The following is a 17,710-nucleotide window of genomic DNA, read 5'->3' as shown; positions in this document are numbered from 1 at the left end:
GTACTAAAGTATCATATTAATTTCATAGTCATTCACAGTTCTGACACAGACTCAACCTAACTATCCATTAAAAATGAATAGCTAATTAGGATAAGTATTAAGCCTATCCAGCAAGACTTTTATTTTTGTTATGATTGTTCAGGTCTATTATTTTCATTGGTCCATTTTCTTATATCTAATACATATCTGTGACTTTCTACTGTTTCACTTGTTTCAAGAGAATGCAATATTGGCTAAAGCAGCTTTAATATGATGCTTAAAATCTTTATCTGATAACGAAAATATTTAATCTGGGGGTAATTGTCACCAGTTTATTTTCTTACTCTATTCCTGATTTTTCTTGTACTTGTAATTTTTCTGGGTCTTATTTGGTGCATGCTGCATTGTTTCCCTGTTAGTGTTTAGTATTAGGGAATTCAGATCCCATATATATATATATATTCTTGCTGGAGGTGTGATTTGAGAGTTTATAGCCTATTCATACCTCCATTTTGCTCTCTCTGACTTGTGTTTGCAGTTGTGTATATGATCTCTTAGCTTCTTGTTCCAAGTGCCTGCTGGTATACCTCCTCTACCAGTATGATCTCTCCTTCTGAACCACAAGCCAAAATAAACTCTTTATTCTATGAGTTGCTTTTGGTTATAGTATTTTATCACAACAACAGAAAGTTAACTAATATAGTCATATGAACTTTTCAGATTTAACAGTTTTTAAATTTTTATACCAGGCTTTCATAGAATATACTTTTAGTCACAATCTAATGATTGGAGCTGTTTCAATGTTGTTTGATCACTTCATTTATCTGGTGTTCCTATAATGCTATGTGAGATATACATTACTGGGATGCCTTTTCCCTGTAAACAAAACAGAAAATCAAGAACATAGAAATGAAGAGAACCTCAACTGTGTCACCTAGCAAATGGTCTTGACAAATATGTGACAATATGCTCCATAGAATGCCAACTCTCTGGAGAGTCCTAGACAGTTGACTTGAACAATTAATATCTGTATTGCACATCTTTCCACATTTTTCTCTATTCTTGCAGCTCAACATGAATTCATCACTGGAAAGTACAGAGAATGATAGTGAATATAATAAGGCTAAAACCAAACTTCAAGACTCAGTGGGAACCATCAAAAGGTGTAAAACCTGTACGATATTGATTCTTTTCAGAAAAATCACAAGACTCCAGTGATCCTGGACATTGTCTGTGAAAGGGAGTCATGAAGTTGGTCATAAACTATGTAACATCACTCATGTTCTGACAGATATATTAGGTTCAATGTCACCTTTGTAAATGTGATTACTGACAATGTGGATTGACAAAAATAGATCTCACTGGAATCTAACCAAAATGATTGATTCCTTAAAATGTCTCATTAGTCAGCATTCAATTTAAAACATTTTCTATCTTAACTTCCTTAAGATCGCTTGTGTTTATGGTCCAAACTGATACCACAGTTTCATGGATTTCCTACTGTCATGCCAAAACAAGCTGACTTTTACCACTTGAATTAGCTTCTTTTTCTGAGAAAAACACAATGATATACTCTGGTGGTAACCTTTCACTGTTTATATCTATTTCATCATATTAATCTTACTATTGCTAAGTATTCAGGAAAATTATTGCTGTTTATACTTTGCTAATTCAGACATCAGAGCCTTTACTAATACGATGAATATTACAAGTCTGCCATTTTATTCTCTTTTGTAATTCTAGGACATTGTCTTCTTCCTTAAGACTCCCTACATGGGAACTATGTATTGAGACTGATGAAAATTCTCTTCCTCATTGTTGTGATGAAGGGAAGTTTGACTCTCCTGAGATATAGCTTGCCTGAACATTACTGTGTCCTCAAAAGGATGGCTAGAGAACATCACTCTTAATAGTAGGCTAGAGACTCATGGTAAGAGAAATTTCCCTTGTCTATTGTGCCCATACCTAATTACTCTAGTCACATGTCCATATTTTACTGTATTTTTGTGAACTCTGACTGAAATGTTGTGACCACTCTTTGTAGAATGTCATGTAGTGTGGTGGGTAGCTATTCTTGCAGTCCAGCATCCAGGATCATAAGGGAGCCAAGAGAGAGCAAGCACATATGCATCTCAGGTTATAAGGGTCCAATGAGGCCATACCGCAGGGGCAGGTCATATAGGCAAGTGTAGCAATTACCTGCTACCTCACTAGGGGGCAGTGCTTCAAAGTCAAAGCTGGAACAGCTACCCACTACAATGTAGCATAGCCCTTTTTTTCCTCTATAAATTGGTAGCTTCTCAAGCTCCTGGAATTTGGATGTTGTAATCAATCTTTAGAAAATTGTTCTTTTATTCCTCCATAATGGCTTTTGGAAACTTCTTCCACATTCAATTAATGGATCATTTAAGCCTTAAATTGTAAGATAATCTGATTTGGTGATTGAAAGTGCAGATTTTGCTATATATTGTTGTTAATGGAATCTTGACCATTCCCAGGATGATTCCATTTAATTTGTCTGGTAGAACTTGTTGGAAAATATTTGATCTGATGGAGGCTGTAGACAAACACACTAACTGTTGAAAAATATTGTAGGAGATGTGTTAACATGGAGGCAGGCACATGTGAAACCTTCTATTCCATAGGCAGCAGACTAATGAGCACATGCTTCTGTATGTCTCATCTTCCAATAGGATTACGCTGTGGTCAAAGATCATCAAGGGCAAAGCACTGGGATTTATATGAAAGTTTGTTTCTTCAGCATGAGCTGGGAAAGGAAGAAAAATATCAGGAATGGTTTCTGATATACATCTTCAGGGACTAATGGGAATTCATAACTTGCTAAAAATTTTATATTTAAGTTATTGGCATATTATAGTTTCAAGTATTACATAATGGTAGTCTGAAAGATACTGTCTGTGCAACAAAGAAGCTGGGTCACTGATGTTTGTGAGTGGTCTCTGTAACTGAGTGTGGCAGGTTAGTAGGTCCCAAGGCAATGTGTTCTAGAGTACTTAGATCCCGACCCTTTTCTGCAAGTTCTTAAAAAAACAGAACAAAACAAACAAAAAACATGTTTCAGTGATGGCTATTATAACTGATCTTCTCAAAAATTCTAGAAAAATGCGTTGTGAAATCAGTTCTCTAAAAGTGGAGGATTAACACATTAAGTAAAACACAGTTGGAGTTTAGTCACTCTCCTTTGTACACCCAGTGAAGACTGTGGTATTGGAAACCTATACACTTGCATAAGTCAGAAAGACTAAACTGGGTAGTGATCTGTATATACCTTATTGGAGTAGAAAGAATGGCACTTAGCACTCAGGTAATGGAACAAATATGTATGTGGTAAGGAGACCCTGGAGTATCAGGTCATGAACAGGGAAAAAGAAAAAGTTGCATTTTATTTATATTATTTTATTTATATTTAATACACATGCACCACACACACACAAACACACACACACACACACACACACACACACATATTAGCTGTCCACACTTTTGCTTGAACTATTAGGATCTTTTCCATGATGTTTGTTTTCCTCAAAGCAATAATAATAATAATAATAATAATAATAATAATAATAATAATGCCTCATTTTAAAATGAATATTGTTTCCACTTTCTGTTTTTGTAGTAAGTAAAAGAGGTCTGGAAAAAAATCCCAGGAAACATGATATATTTAGAATCTTCATAGTATACTTTAATCCACTTACCAATTAGTCTGTAAGATTGAAACATTATTTCTCTAGGGTTTTCTCACAAGCTAAAGCAATTTTACACACTGGGCTTTCCACAAAAATTTGTTTCCTCGCCCTTAGATGAGAATGGAAGCAAATTCCTCCAGATTCACATGGTACATTAGACATTTTTAGCCACAAGCTAATCTAATTTCTAATTCTTATGTTTATTTTGGTTTTCTTGGTGACTTTTACATACCACCCTCAGTGGTTCCTCAATGTGTTTACAGATAGGTGCGAGTTATAATGAGTGTTGTGTTGGGTGTGATGAGGAAATTCTGAAACTGGTATTTTAGAAAATACTTCTAAACTACTGTATTTCAGCAAATTAACTGTTTGTCTTCTATAGACAACACAGAAAATAACTGGTAAATCCCCCACAACAATTTTTTAAGTAAGCATTCCACTAGGGAAGTTTAGCTCCCCAGCTCTCTAAACTTCCCTGTGCTTTATAGATTGAAGTGATGTTGATGAGAAGGGGCATGCTACTGCTTGGAAGTCTTACCAAGAAGCTCAAAAGTAGCAAGCTTTGTAGTAAACAGTAGTTATAGAAGGTTTGTTTCCTTCTCTATATAGAGGTAATGATATCATTGTCTTATGTAATTCTTTACCTTAACTTCAATGTTTCATTAACAAATATGTCTGTATAGTTCCTTTGGAGGAAACAGTTATGTATCTTCTTCGAGAATGATATATACATGTATAAACTTAGCTAGTCAGGGTCTCCATCCATATATGTGTCAGTAAGAATTTTCAAGACCAAATATCTTATATTTGATATATAATCATGTATTTACAGTAGTGTCCTATTACTCCAGCCCATAATGATTTCAAAACTCTGTTCAACAGGGAGCATTATGAAGTTCAACTGTCAAAGAATGATTTATGGTAAGTTTGCAAGCTGCTTTCCTTTTGATAATAATCTAAACAAGTAGAAATGTAGCAATTGTCTTATGGCTCGAATGATATTTATTTCCTTCTACAATGACTGCAATTTCTTTCTCAAATACATACATATGAAGTTCAACAGACAAACTTCTGTAATACCCTGACATAATCTGAACACTGTGTTCCTGTGAGTACAGATGTAAACACTTATCCTAAGGGCCTCCAGCAAATTTCTACTTGCTCTAGAGCTACTGCCTTCGTTCCTCTACCACAATACAACACCCTCCAGTTTTCTTAAGCTTATAAACTGTTGATTAACTCTTACTTTGTACAGATAATGCATTTAAACATAAAGCAATATGTAGGGCTGTGATTGCTCTTGAAACATTCTTAAAATAGATGAGATTTGAATCTTAAGCCTCTTTAATTATACTATAATAGTGCAGAGCAAGGGATTCAGTTCTACATCCCTACATTTACACATCAGAGTACCTTTGGGAGTTAACAGTGTGTTACCAAAGCTCAGAATCTTCACAGGTAATTCCAGATCAAGGCTTTCTTGGTTGAAGGATTTAGATGAACATATGTAAATACAATGAAGATATATGACAAAGTATACAGCAGATAACTTTGGGCAACAAATTTTTTGTGACATGTGTTTATTTACTATAATTAATTGGTTGTTTGACAATTTCAAGCATGTATATAACACATTCTGGTCACACTCAACCTTCTCTTATCTCTCATCTATCTCCTCCAAATCTGCTCTCCCTAGAAGCCCCCTTCTCATTATCATGCCTTTTTAATTTTGTTTTTCTTTTATGATCCACTGAATTTAACCAGGGCTATGCGTATGACCATGAATATAGAGCTATGAACTAGAGCATGGATAAGTCACTAGTAGTTCCAGCACTGAAAATATAACAGCCCTTCCCTTAGAAGCCATCTACTGCTAATAGTTCCCCAGGGCAGTGCCAGGCTTCATGAGCCTCTCGCCTATCCATGACTGAATGTTTTCTGCAGGTTCTGCATAGGTAACACAGTTTTCATTTATCCATTAGATAATGATTACATAATCAAATATGTTTGTTATTTTGACACATAGAAATTTCTAGTTACATTGAGGTTATTGAGAAATAATTTTACATTGCCAACATTGTTCAATATCATCAATAAAAATATTTAAAATATGTGGTTAGAGCCTGCAGAGATGACTCAGGAGTTAAGAGCATGAGCCAAGCTTGGTTCACATTACCCACATGAGAATGCTCATTACTGCCTGTAATTCCAGCTCCAGGGGTTCTTATGTATCTGGCCTCTGTGTGTCCCTTCATCCACATCCACATACCTACATGTAGACACACATATCTACACATAATTAAAAAAATAAAATAGTTATAATATACCATGTCTATAGATGTGTTTCAGAGGAAGAATACTTAGGACGCTCAATATTGCTTTGAAGTGAATTTTAGACTATTTTTAACCATGCAATTTAATTTAATCCATTTTACCTAGGTATTTAGATGGCCTAGTACAGTATCCACAGACTAGTTTTGCTAAGACAGTAGATTTAGGTTGCAAACAAACACTTAGAGGTAATAAGGAAGCTAATAGGAGAGATAAATTTACCCACTGGGTAGTTTCACAAGTAATACTAGATGCTGAAAGATTCAGTGCAGCACCTGGTCTAGTAGCACCTACCTTTTCCAGAACTTCTCACCATGTTGGAAGCAATGTGTATCTTCTTCTAAGCATTCCTAAAGCAGATGAATGGGTAGATAGTTGTCTTAGTTAGGGTTTCTATTGCTGTGAAGAGACAATATGACCATGGCATCTCTTATAAACGAAAACATTTAATTGGTATGGTACACTTAGAGTTCAGAGGCTTAGTCCATTATCATCATGGAGGGAAGCAAGGCACCGTGCAAACAGACCTGTTGTTGGAGAAGGAGCTGAGAGTTCTTACATCTTGACCCATAGGCAATAGAAAGTACACTGAGACACTGGTCATGGCTTAAGCATATACGAGACATCAAAGCCAGCCTCCACAGTGACACACTTCCTCCAACAAGGCCATATATACTCCAAAAAGGGCATACCTCCTAATAGTGCAACTCCTTATGAGCTTATGGGGGCCAATTACATTTAAACTACTACAGTAGTATTACATACTTACAATCTATAATGACATAGAATATACATTACCATTCCAAAAGAGATAAAAAATATACATCAGAGCACAGTGAACCAAAGCAAGACCAAAACTAGAAAATGATTATTCTGTCAGTACTATGCAGGATCATCCTTAAGTAGCACTTACATTCCAAACAGGACCTTAAAAGAGGATCATTATGTGGCTAAACAAGCATTTTTTTTTCTCCACATAGTGCTTCCTATTGCCTTGGCTTCCACAGAGAGGGGATCTCTAGGTCAGACTACCTATGCAATGACATCTTTAGTCTGGCTTGCTCTTTCCTCATGGCTAGCATTCTTAAAGAAACAGCTGGCAGGGTATGTCCAGGAGGTGTATTCTCTCTGCAATTAGCTAACTTGCTTAGTGTATATGGGAGAAGTTAATATTACCTAGACCTGGTCCATGGCTAATTTGGTTTGACCAGAGTCTTGGAAAGAAAAAGAATTTCAGGGGAAGGATAGTTGATAGTGATAATGGTCGCCTATTTTCCCAGCCACACATACGAACATTTTCCTCTAAGGATGATCTTGTTACAATTGGTTAAGTTGCAAATATATTTTGCCAACTGGAACTTTTAGGAGCCTTTCTTACATTTCAGTGAGTATTAAAAGAGCATGTCTTCACTGTTTTGTATACAGTGGTAACATTTTTATTTTGTGACATTTGGTTGTAATCAAACATAAATATGTTTATCTTACTAGCATAATGATTACATGATACTCTCTGTCCACTGGACAGGAGAATGTCTGTGTGACAGAGGATTCAGCAAATGTTTTACTTTCAAATTTACACATGACACAACATACTCATACTTCATAGATATTTCATTAGAGTACGAGAGAGTGTACCCTCTTGTTATTGTTATATGTTACTATTCTTGTTTTTTTTTTCCTGTTGGGTGATGATACAAACCAGAAAGAAAGAGCACTTAATGCCCTGAATGAATGGGAAACTTCTTTCAGTCAAGGTATCCATTCCTAATTATAGCCTTTTGGAATTTCTGTGGTGAATATGTGAATAAGGACCTATATTTTTCAGGAAAAGGACTCAAGATGCATATGTCTTGATAGTACTTGTACTCAAGCTTGATGACATTTGGTTGCAGCCTAACAGCATAAAATCTTACCCAAGCTTCAGATGGATGTGGTTAGTTATGGAGAATTACAGTATTGTTGTCATAATGAGTGTTTCTGCTTTGGGAAGTTCTTATTGGACTTAATCTTCTTCTATTAAAGCACCATATTTAAGACCAGTATTTGTATAATTCATTGAATGAACTTTTACTTATTTTTAGTCACATATTTTTATGTTTACTGTTGTTACATTAGCCATATCTCATCATAGGATGAGTTTTAAATAATTTCTATTGATAATTAAATGTATGAGGTTTTTGAATTACTCTGAATAACTTACTCCTCTAAATAGTTAAAGATAAATGTTTTTTTAAAGAAAGTTAGAAACATGAATTTTACTCAGACTCAGATGATCCACTGAGTTTTGGAGTACAAAAGGGGTGAAGGACCTGAAAGTATGCTCAAAAATATAAAGATAAATGGAATAGATATTTATGGCTTCAGGGTTGTATAAATAAAGAACAGTTTTCAAATGAAATCAAAATGAAAGAAACAATGAATTTTATGGATTTCATGTAGATTTGTCTGTGACACTGGAAACATTGTTTCCTTTTAGTTTTCTACTCAGAAGTCCTACTCCAGGAATTTCTTCAGAGAATGACTAAGAGCAGGAAATATCTGTAGGAAGATTCCTCAGACCAAAATCTCTTCACCATATATTATACGAAAGCCATACTCTGAAGGTATGTCTATTAGTTACTTTCCTATTACTGTGATAAAACATTAACAAGATAATTTATTAAACAAACCAAACATTTAATTGGGCTTATGCTTCTTGAGGGTTAGAGTTTGTGATCACAAAGTAAAGGCATGGCAGCAGGAAAATGTGAGATGATGTATCTTAATCTATAAGCAGAAGACAGAGAGTACACTGGAAATATCAAGAATCTTTTGAAACTTCAAAAGCTGCTCTCAGTGTCAAACATCCTCCAACAAAGCCACTCCTAATCCTTTCCCAGACGTTTTACCACCTAGAAAACAAGTATTGAAACATACGAGACAATTGGTGCCAACTTCTCATTCAAACCACACATTACATTCTCTGACCCTTATATAGGCTAATAGTCATATCATGATGCAAAATATATTTAGTCCAACCTAAAAGTCTCATAATATTTCACAGTCTCAACACTGTTTTAAAGCCCAAAGTCTCTTCTGAGACATGAAATAATCTTTTATTTACAATGCTCTGTAAAATCAAAATGCAAATTGCAAGCTTCTAACATTTAATGTCATAGAATATTCATTACCATTCTAACAGGGATAAATAAGAGAATAATGTGGCAATACTGGAACAAAGCAAGACCAAAACCCAGGAGGGCAAAATCCAAATCCTGTAGCTCCATGTCTGGTGTCAGAGGTCTTAGACTTCTCTAGCCTCCCGGTGTCCTGCCTGCAATGTGTATCTGTTCCTCAGGCTGGACATTCCCTGTCTTCAATTCTGTTTTGTAGATACCCCACAGTTCTGTCATGTGCAATACTTCGGGGTCTCCAATACCATGCAAACTTCACTTTGACAGCTTTATGCCATGGTTTCTCAGGGCCTCCTTTCCTCTCAGGGTCCTTGTGTAGGGACTTCCCTACAATATTGCCTGACTTCATTGGCTCTTCTTCACCAGATAGTAAGACTGCAGAACTTCTTTACCTGTTTATCCCTCATGACTCTAAAACCAGAACCACATACATGAGACTTCCAAGTTTGGATGCCCACTTAGGATGGTGCCTGGCCCTCTTAAATTTCATTTGCACCAACTTTTATTTACTGTTGCTTTTTAGGATCACAAATTGGAAGCTTAGCTGGCTGATGTCATGTCCTCAGGGCACTCTCTACTTTTATCCCATTGTGGATTAGGCTTCTCCTTGCTATCCTTATCTCTTTCAGCACAAGCCTTGCTTTCAACATGAAATTTTCTAGTGCTCTTTTTCTCTTTGAAGTGTACATTTGTATTTCTTTCTGCCACATTTGAGCTTCAACATTATAACCTGCATAAAAGTGATTAATAATAATCACATGATATAAACAAGTTGACTTAAAAGTCTTCCAGGAAGTTAGTTCATTGCTTTTCAATTTAGCTTCAGGCAAATTCTTAGGACAAGTGCATTAGGCAGCCAAATTCCTTGTCAAAATATCACAAGCCTTGTCTATATCCCATTGGATAATAGTAGTCCTTTCTAAAAGTTCTTGAGCCAGACCTCTATAATTCACATTTCTCTTAGCACTGCTCTCTTCCAATATCCTCCTAGGACAGTATATTAAACTCTTTTTATAGCATTATACCACTTTTCTAGTCCAAAGTTTCAAAACACTCCACACCTCTGCAAAAAATAATAGTGAGGTTCTTCACAGGAATACATCATTCCTGTTATCAATTTCTGTTTTACTTACTTTCTTTTTTTGTTTTTTTTATTGTTTGTTTATTTTTTGAGACAGGGTTTCTCTGTGTAGTTTTAGTGTCTGTCCTGGATCTTGCTCTGTAGACCAGGCTGGCCTTGAACTCACAGAGATCCACCTGGCTCTACCTCCCAACTGCTAGTATTAAAGGCGTGCACCACCACCACCACCCATCTTACTTACTTTCTTTATTGCTGTAATAAAACACCATGACCAAAGCAGCTTATGAAATAAACAGTTTAATTGAACTCTAGTTCCAGAGTATTAAGTCTGTGATGGCAGAGTAAGACATGGCAGCAAGAACATATGAAATATCTCATCTTGATCTACAAGCATAAGGCAGAGAGCACACTGGTAATGGTATGAGACTTTTGAAACCCCAAAGCCCACCTCAGGTGACATACTTCCTCCAACCAGATCATGGCTCCTATTCCTTCCCAGATTGTTCTACTAATTGAGGAGCTAAGTACTTAAACATGGAGCCAATAGAGGCCATTATCATTTAAACCATCACAGAAAGGTTTTTGGTAACTGTACTCTTAACTTTATAGAAGTCTTATCTGCATAGAAAATGAATTTTTAATTTCCTGAAATGGATAACATTTGTGTATACTCTACTTAAGTCCATTGACCAAACTGTAAAATAAGCTAATAACTAGAGTGTTTTTAAAAAACACGTATCTTTGTAGCATTTCTACATCTCAATTTATGTTGTCACTGTGAAGGAATTCTTTGACTTTCTGCTGCTCATGTTTTGTCACTATGAAGGATTTATTTGATTTTTTTTTCTGCTCCTATCAAATAGACTAAACTCCTACTGAAGGCTGTTTCCATGTGTGGCTAGAAAATTACTTTATGTGTGAGACACAATAGAATCTCTAGTAAGTGGAAAATAGAAACCTCACAAGACCTGACAAATAATGTTATATATATGTCTGATATAATTGACCTAGAGTTTTAGGCTATAGAATAAAGGTGAAAAGAAGAAAGCACAAAGTCAAAAAAATCCAAAGTTTCTGGATGGTGGCTGTTACTTTCAACCAGAAGAAGAAGGAGGAGGAGGAGAAGGAGGAGGAGGAGAAGAAGAAGAAGAAGAAGAAGAAGAAGAAGAAGAAGAAGAAGAAGAAGAAGAAGAAGAAGAAAAGAAGAAGAGGGAGAGGAAGAAGAAGAGGGAGAGGAAGAAGAGGAAGAAGAGGAGGAGAAAGAGGAAGAGGAGGAAGAGGAGGAGTAGAAAGAGAACAAGAGGAGGAGGAAGAAGGATAATAATAATAATAATAATAATAAGAAGAAGAAGAAGAAGAAGAAGAAGAAGAAGAAGACACACCAGCATTTGCCTTTCTTTTTTAAAAACATTTTATTTTATAATTAATTTAATTTTACATATCAGCCACAGATTCCCCTGTCCTCCCTCCTCCCTCCTCCCACCCCCTAGCCTTCCCCCCCAACCCACCCCTCATTCCCACCTCCTCCAAGGCAAGGTCTCCCCTGGGGAGTCAGCCCAGCCTGGTAGATTCAGTTGAGGCAGGTCCAGTCCCCTCCTAAGCATTTGCCTTTCTTAAGAAGTTTCAAAATCACTTTTTCTGGCCACAGAATGAATCCCAGCTTCTTCCCAAGAGCCTTTCTTCATGTATTAAGAAGATCTGTTCTAGCACATGTTGGTATACAGTCAAGTAGTTTCTAGCTCTCTGTCTTCTTAGGATATGTGTTCCTAACCTATCAAATTTCCCTTTTTGTCCTGGCAGATGATACCAGCTGTGATAAGGTGGAAACATAATAGATGGTGCCATCTCTTCTACCAGCAGATTTACCAAGACAGTCTTCACTATACAAGCTGATGCCTCTTTCCTGTGTAGCAGCAGACACCACCTGCAGATAAGAAATGCTTAACTGAGAAATGCTCATGTTGGGATATCATCGATGAAACTTTAATTTGGGCATGGTGACTGTTTCCCTTGCTGCCACTTGACTCAATCCCAGGAGCCTCAGTAGATGAAATAATATTGCACGAGAAGCTCAAAATGGTGGAAATATTCAGTGCTCCTATAAATATACACTGCTAATTTTAAAAATATGAGATATTATAAAAGAACTGCATGATTAAAAAAAACTCAAAGTATACTTATATGATACATAAATTATGGGCCTTCTCTCTTTCAAGAGAGTTGAAAGTTTCCTACAGTTTCCCCCCATTAAGGAAGGGTTATACATGCTCTTAAGCAGATAAATATATGCAAAAATGCGCATACTTTCTGGGGGGACTTCTAGAAGTGGGATCATATTCTTATGCAAATTGCTACTTTTATTTAAGAGTCTTTTTGATGAGCTTTTCTATTTCAGTACTACATTAATATCTATGTCATTTTTTGAATGACTGCATGACTGCTTTGTAGATGAAATAGAATTAAATGTTTTAAGCATTGCCCATTCATAGACATTTATGTAGGTGCCAAATTTCTGTGCAATGAACTGCCATATGTATATATATATACATATGTTCATATATATGTATATACACACATACATATATTATCAATAATTCTGTATTTGTCTCCTCTATTACAGTAAAATTACCTAGTACTTAAATTATTAAAATTAAAAACATATTAACACTTAATTTTTTAAAATTATCACAATTCCTTTTAAATGTGCTCAATAGCTTTCTCCTCAATGGCAATGCCTTAGAATACCATCCTCATAATCCACATACAATGGATTTTACAAATATTTGAAATCTCTTCCAGTGTGTTAGTCCAACCTATTGTCTTAAATTGTATTTATTTTATTTTTGAGTTTGATCATTTTCATGTTTATTAGCCATCTGTATTTTTTGATTTCTTCTTTATGTCAAAGTTTGAGAGTATGTGGAGGTTTTAGTCTCTTTTAAAAATCAAAATAAGATTTTGGATTGTCAAACATTACATGTTTTTCACACTTTTGAACTTTGTTTTGTTATAAGAATGTGTATAATTGTTACATGTCCAACTATAACCATGTTTGCTTTTATAGCTTCTGAGTTTCATGTCATTTTTGAAAAAAAAATATATTCTGAGCCCATAAAGCCCCTCTCCTTTGTTAATCCTAATTCTTTTGTGTTTTTTAATTCAAATTCTATGTCATGAAAAGAATTTTGTTTTAAAATCTTAAAGTTGCAAGTTATTTGTCATTACTTATGATTATTTGCCAATAATTGCCCATTTATCTGTAATGCCATCTTGCACATGTGCTGTATTCATCCGTGAATGGCTCCATTTTTGTTCTGTGGGTACGTGTGTCTCTTCTTCTGCCTCCTGTCTCATGTGTCTTCTTGTTGGAAGAAATTACAGTTTAGACTGCAATTTCGTCAACCTTAATAAATTAATTTGGGGAAACTGTTTTTAAATAATATTGTCTTCATAATTAAGGACAAGGTATGTCTCTTTTATTAAACATTTGATTACTGTTTATATTTTCACCGTGATGTTGGGTTTTTCTTTTCTTTTATTTGCTTGTTCATTTTTATGTATCTGAAAGTTTTGTTTTGTTTTTGTTTTTGTTTTTGTTTTGTTTTTTAGATTTTGTTTTGTTTGGGGAGGTTAAGTGGCCACGTTACTACTGATTTTTTTCAGAATGTACCCCAAATTCTTTGCAAATATTGATTTTCCTCCTTCCAATTGATATTAATTTTGGTTATTTTGATAAAATTTCCCCAGACCGGTACTTTTAGAGCACTTAAAAAATTTGTGGAAATATTACTCACACTTGATTTAAATGATATTTAACGAGTGCTTCTTAGGTTGAATAGCACATTGCTGCTGGTCTATGCTTCCAAAAGACCACCTGAAAGAGCTATGATCAAGCAAACTTGAGTTTATTAAACTTACTGCAGCAAGGGAAAACACCACCTTAACAGGGTTTAGTAGTGGTTGAAAGGCAAAAAAGAAGGGCCTTTGGATCTGGGATTCTGTGGTTTAAAGCACAGACATGATTATAAATGCATAGTTCAGCATGCGATATTTTAAAATGAATGGGAGTGTGGTGAGATTCTTAATGTGCTTCTTGATAATCAAACTGTTATCTAAGTGAGCTGTTTCTCTTAATAGATATTTATAATGACAGAAGAGCTATTGCCTATGAGAGAAATAGAATTTATCAGTTTATAGTTTTGTCTTGCTAAGCAGGACTTACTAGGGTTGGTATCAGGTCTTATTCCCAAAAGGTAAGTTATTTTTTTTTAATGTGAATGGTTTTAAGTATCAATGTAAGATTATAACTTTTAACTCTGAAATATTTGGTATATTCTGTTAGAAAAGTCTTCCTTCCATGTTTTATATTTTTCTAAAGAATTTGAATCAAACCTAGGTGGAAGATGTAATTGTTGCTTTTTACCCAAATAATTGTACTATTCTTTTTTGAATTATTAATTGCTGTACAATATTTATTTTTCAATTTGTAGAAATCCTTTTATTCCATGAGTGAGCATACTCTTGTTTTGCTTAATTCTTTTTATTTACTGCTGAGCTATAGGCACTTAAATTTGATTTGAAATTATTGAGTGTATATGATTATATGAAATCACTTTTCCATTGACTTTCCTTTTCTACTTTGGTGTTAGCATTTCTGATTATGTTTAAACAATGTAGAGAGTTTTCTTTATGATGCTCAATGAGTTGGTACCATGAAATCAGCTGCTGTGCAGTGGTGGTCCATGTAAATAAGGCTGTATAGTTTTGCTCCCATCTTACTAGTTATTGTTCGTTTCATATCTGGTGTCTTCTGTTTAACATTTTTCTCATAGAGGATCACAGTGCACACAGACTTTCTATCACACTGTTTAAACTGTGCCTTTTTAAAGGAGCAAGTTACAAAATAGGTTTTTAGAATTGCCAGGTTTTTCCCTCTCTTCCACAATCAAGATTTTAGCATAGTTTTTAAGTTTATAAAAAGTCCGTGTGTGTGTGTGTGTGTGTGTGTGTGTGTGTGTGTGTGTGTGTGTGTGTTTTCCGTGTGCTTAGACTCTTTTAGTAAGAAATGCTTAAACACTTGTAAACTATTCATTTCCATTTGTTCTTAGTAATGAAAAATGTGCTTTCTTATGTACTCTCTGAAATTATAACCATGGAGCAGGAGAGGAAAGGACGGTGAAGTTGTACATACCAGGGCAAGAGCCCATGTTACAACATGATTAATCTTTGCTGGATAGTCTTCATGTTATTTAAAAAAAAACATTTTTAAATGAGAGGATGAGTAGGTGGTTTAGCTGTTGAGGTCTTGAGTTCAAATCCCAGAACCCATGTTTAAAAAGCTGGATATGGTGATACATGCTTATAATCTCCTTGCTAGAAATCAGAGCCAGGTTGATCCCTGGGGCTCACTAGGCATCCAGCCCATCTTAATTAGTGGCCTCCAGACCAATGAGAGACCCTGTCTCAAAGCAAACAAACAAACAAACAAAAAAACTACAAACATGCTAAAGCATATTGTGCTAAGCAATAACAACCACAGTTGTTCTGGCCCTACACCCGGCACCCCCTCCCTCACCATACACACGTATGCCTAGGAACTCAAACACACTCACCAAATATTTTTTTTAAATGAGTCAGGTAAATCTTAGCAGTTTTTCCTCAGAGACAACTTAAAATGCATTTATTTATTCATTTCTTCCTTAATTTTAGAGGAGAAACACATGCTTACCATAGTTCACATATATAGACCAGAGGATAACTTGGAGTCAATTCTCTCCTTCCACTATCTAGGTTCCAGGGATTGAGTGCCAGTCATCAGGCTCTGCAGCAAACACATTTACCTGCTGAGTCATCTCACTGGCTATTTTAAATGTATGTTTAAATGACTGTGTATATTACAAAATTCATAGTTTACAAAAGTAAATTCAAGTAAATCTAATTCTTAATTCCAGCATTGCTGGCCATGCAGTTTCTTCATCTCCATAAAGACAACTAGTGTTACTGCATCATTCTCTTTGTCTCTGTCTTCCTCTCATTCACACCCCTGGACATCCACCCTCAAATCTCCAAGGTATATGTGTGTAAATACAGCAGATACTTTTCTACTATTATGTAACTTTATTTTGTATTGTTTTCTTGAGACAGGGTTTCTGTGTATAGCCTTGGCTGTCCTGGAGCTTGCTCTGTAGATCAGGCTGACCTCAGACTCACAGAGATCCATCTGCCTCCACCTCCAGAGTGCTGAGATTAAAGGTGTGTACTATCACCACTTGGCTAGAAGCTTCTTATCATGTTTAATAATTTATACCTTTTCATAGGTAAAATCTACATATTTGAGTGCATATATCTTCTTCTAAGTTGCTTGAGGATTTTGTATAATATATTTTGATCATATTTACATCCTCTTCCAACTCCTTCCAGACCCACTCCCATTTTCTTACTCACTCAATTTCGTGGTCTTAAATGTTTTTATGTTGTAAAATATTACCTCTGTCTTAGTTACAGTTCTATTATCATGAAGAAACACATGACCAATTCAACTCTTATAAAAGAAAGCATTTATTTGGGGGTTTACTTAAGTTTCAGAGGCTTAGTCCAGTATTATCATGGCAGGAAGCATGGCAGCATGCAGGCAGGTGCTGGGGCAGTAGCTGAGAACTATATCCTGATCTGGAGGCAGAGACAGAGCAAAAATGACTGGACCTAGCCTAGGATTTTGAAACCTTAAAATATATCCCTAGTGACAAACTGGCTCGAACAAGGCCATACCTTCCCATAGTGTCATTCCCTGGTGACTAAGCATTCAAGTATATGAACTTACCAGGGCCATTCTTACTTACATTCCACTCCCTAGCTCCTATAGGCTTACAGTCATATCATAATAAAAAATGTGTTTTGTCCAACTTTAAAAGTTCCCATATTCTTTCACATTCTCATCACTGTTTAAGAGACACAAGTTCAAAGTCTTTTTTGAGTCTCATGGCAATAACTTAACTGTAACCCCCTATAAAATAAAAAATAAACAAGCAAATCATACACCTTCAACATACAGCAATGCAGAATATACATTATCATTCCAAAGAGGAAGAAACAGAGCATAATGAGGAAATGCTAGACCAAAGCAAAAAGAAAAGCCAGCGGGTAAACTCCAGATTCTGTATCTCCATGTTTGATGTCAAAGCCCTCTCATACCTTCAATTACTTTCAGGTTTGTTGACTGCAACACACTTCACTGATTCCACGTAGTTCTCCTTCCAGATATCCCATGACTCTGGCATCTCCAAAATGTTTCATTCTCCCACACAAACCAGGCTTCACCCTCACATCTTCATGCAATGGCCTCTATAATCCTTCATGCAGGGACACCACTGACACACACCTAGCCTCAGCAGCTTCCCTTAGCCACAGAGGGAGATTCCATAAGCCCTTTCTAGTAT

The 17,710-nt window shown here is 35.6% G+C and overlaps 1 long non-coding RNA gene across 1 annotated transcript; it reads left to right on the top strand.

The window, feature by feature from the left end:
- The first annotated feature begins 1,047 nt into the window (after positions 1-1,047).
- On the top strand, positions 1,048-12,774 carry LOC131902334 (uncharacterized). Its single transcript, XR_009377067.1, has 5 exons — positions 1,048-1,142; positions 1,723-1,909; positions 4,572-4,610; positions 8,497-8,623; positions 12,075-12,774. It is a non-coding gene; the product is annotated as an uncharacterized LOC131902334 (long non-coding RNA).
- The last annotated feature ends 4,936 nt before the right edge of the window (positions 12,775-17,710 follow it).

Source organism: Peromyscus eremicus, chromosome 1, assembly GCF_949786415.1.
Source record: "Peromyscus eremicus chromosome 1, PerEre_H2_v1, whole genome shotgun sequence".
NCBI classification, from domain to species: Eukaryota; Metazoa; Chordata; class Mammalia; order Rodentia; family Cricetidae; genus Peromyscus; species Peromyscus eremicus.
The sequence above is the reverse complement of the archived record's forward strand: the minus strand, read 5'-3'. Positions and strand labels throughout refer to the sequence as shown.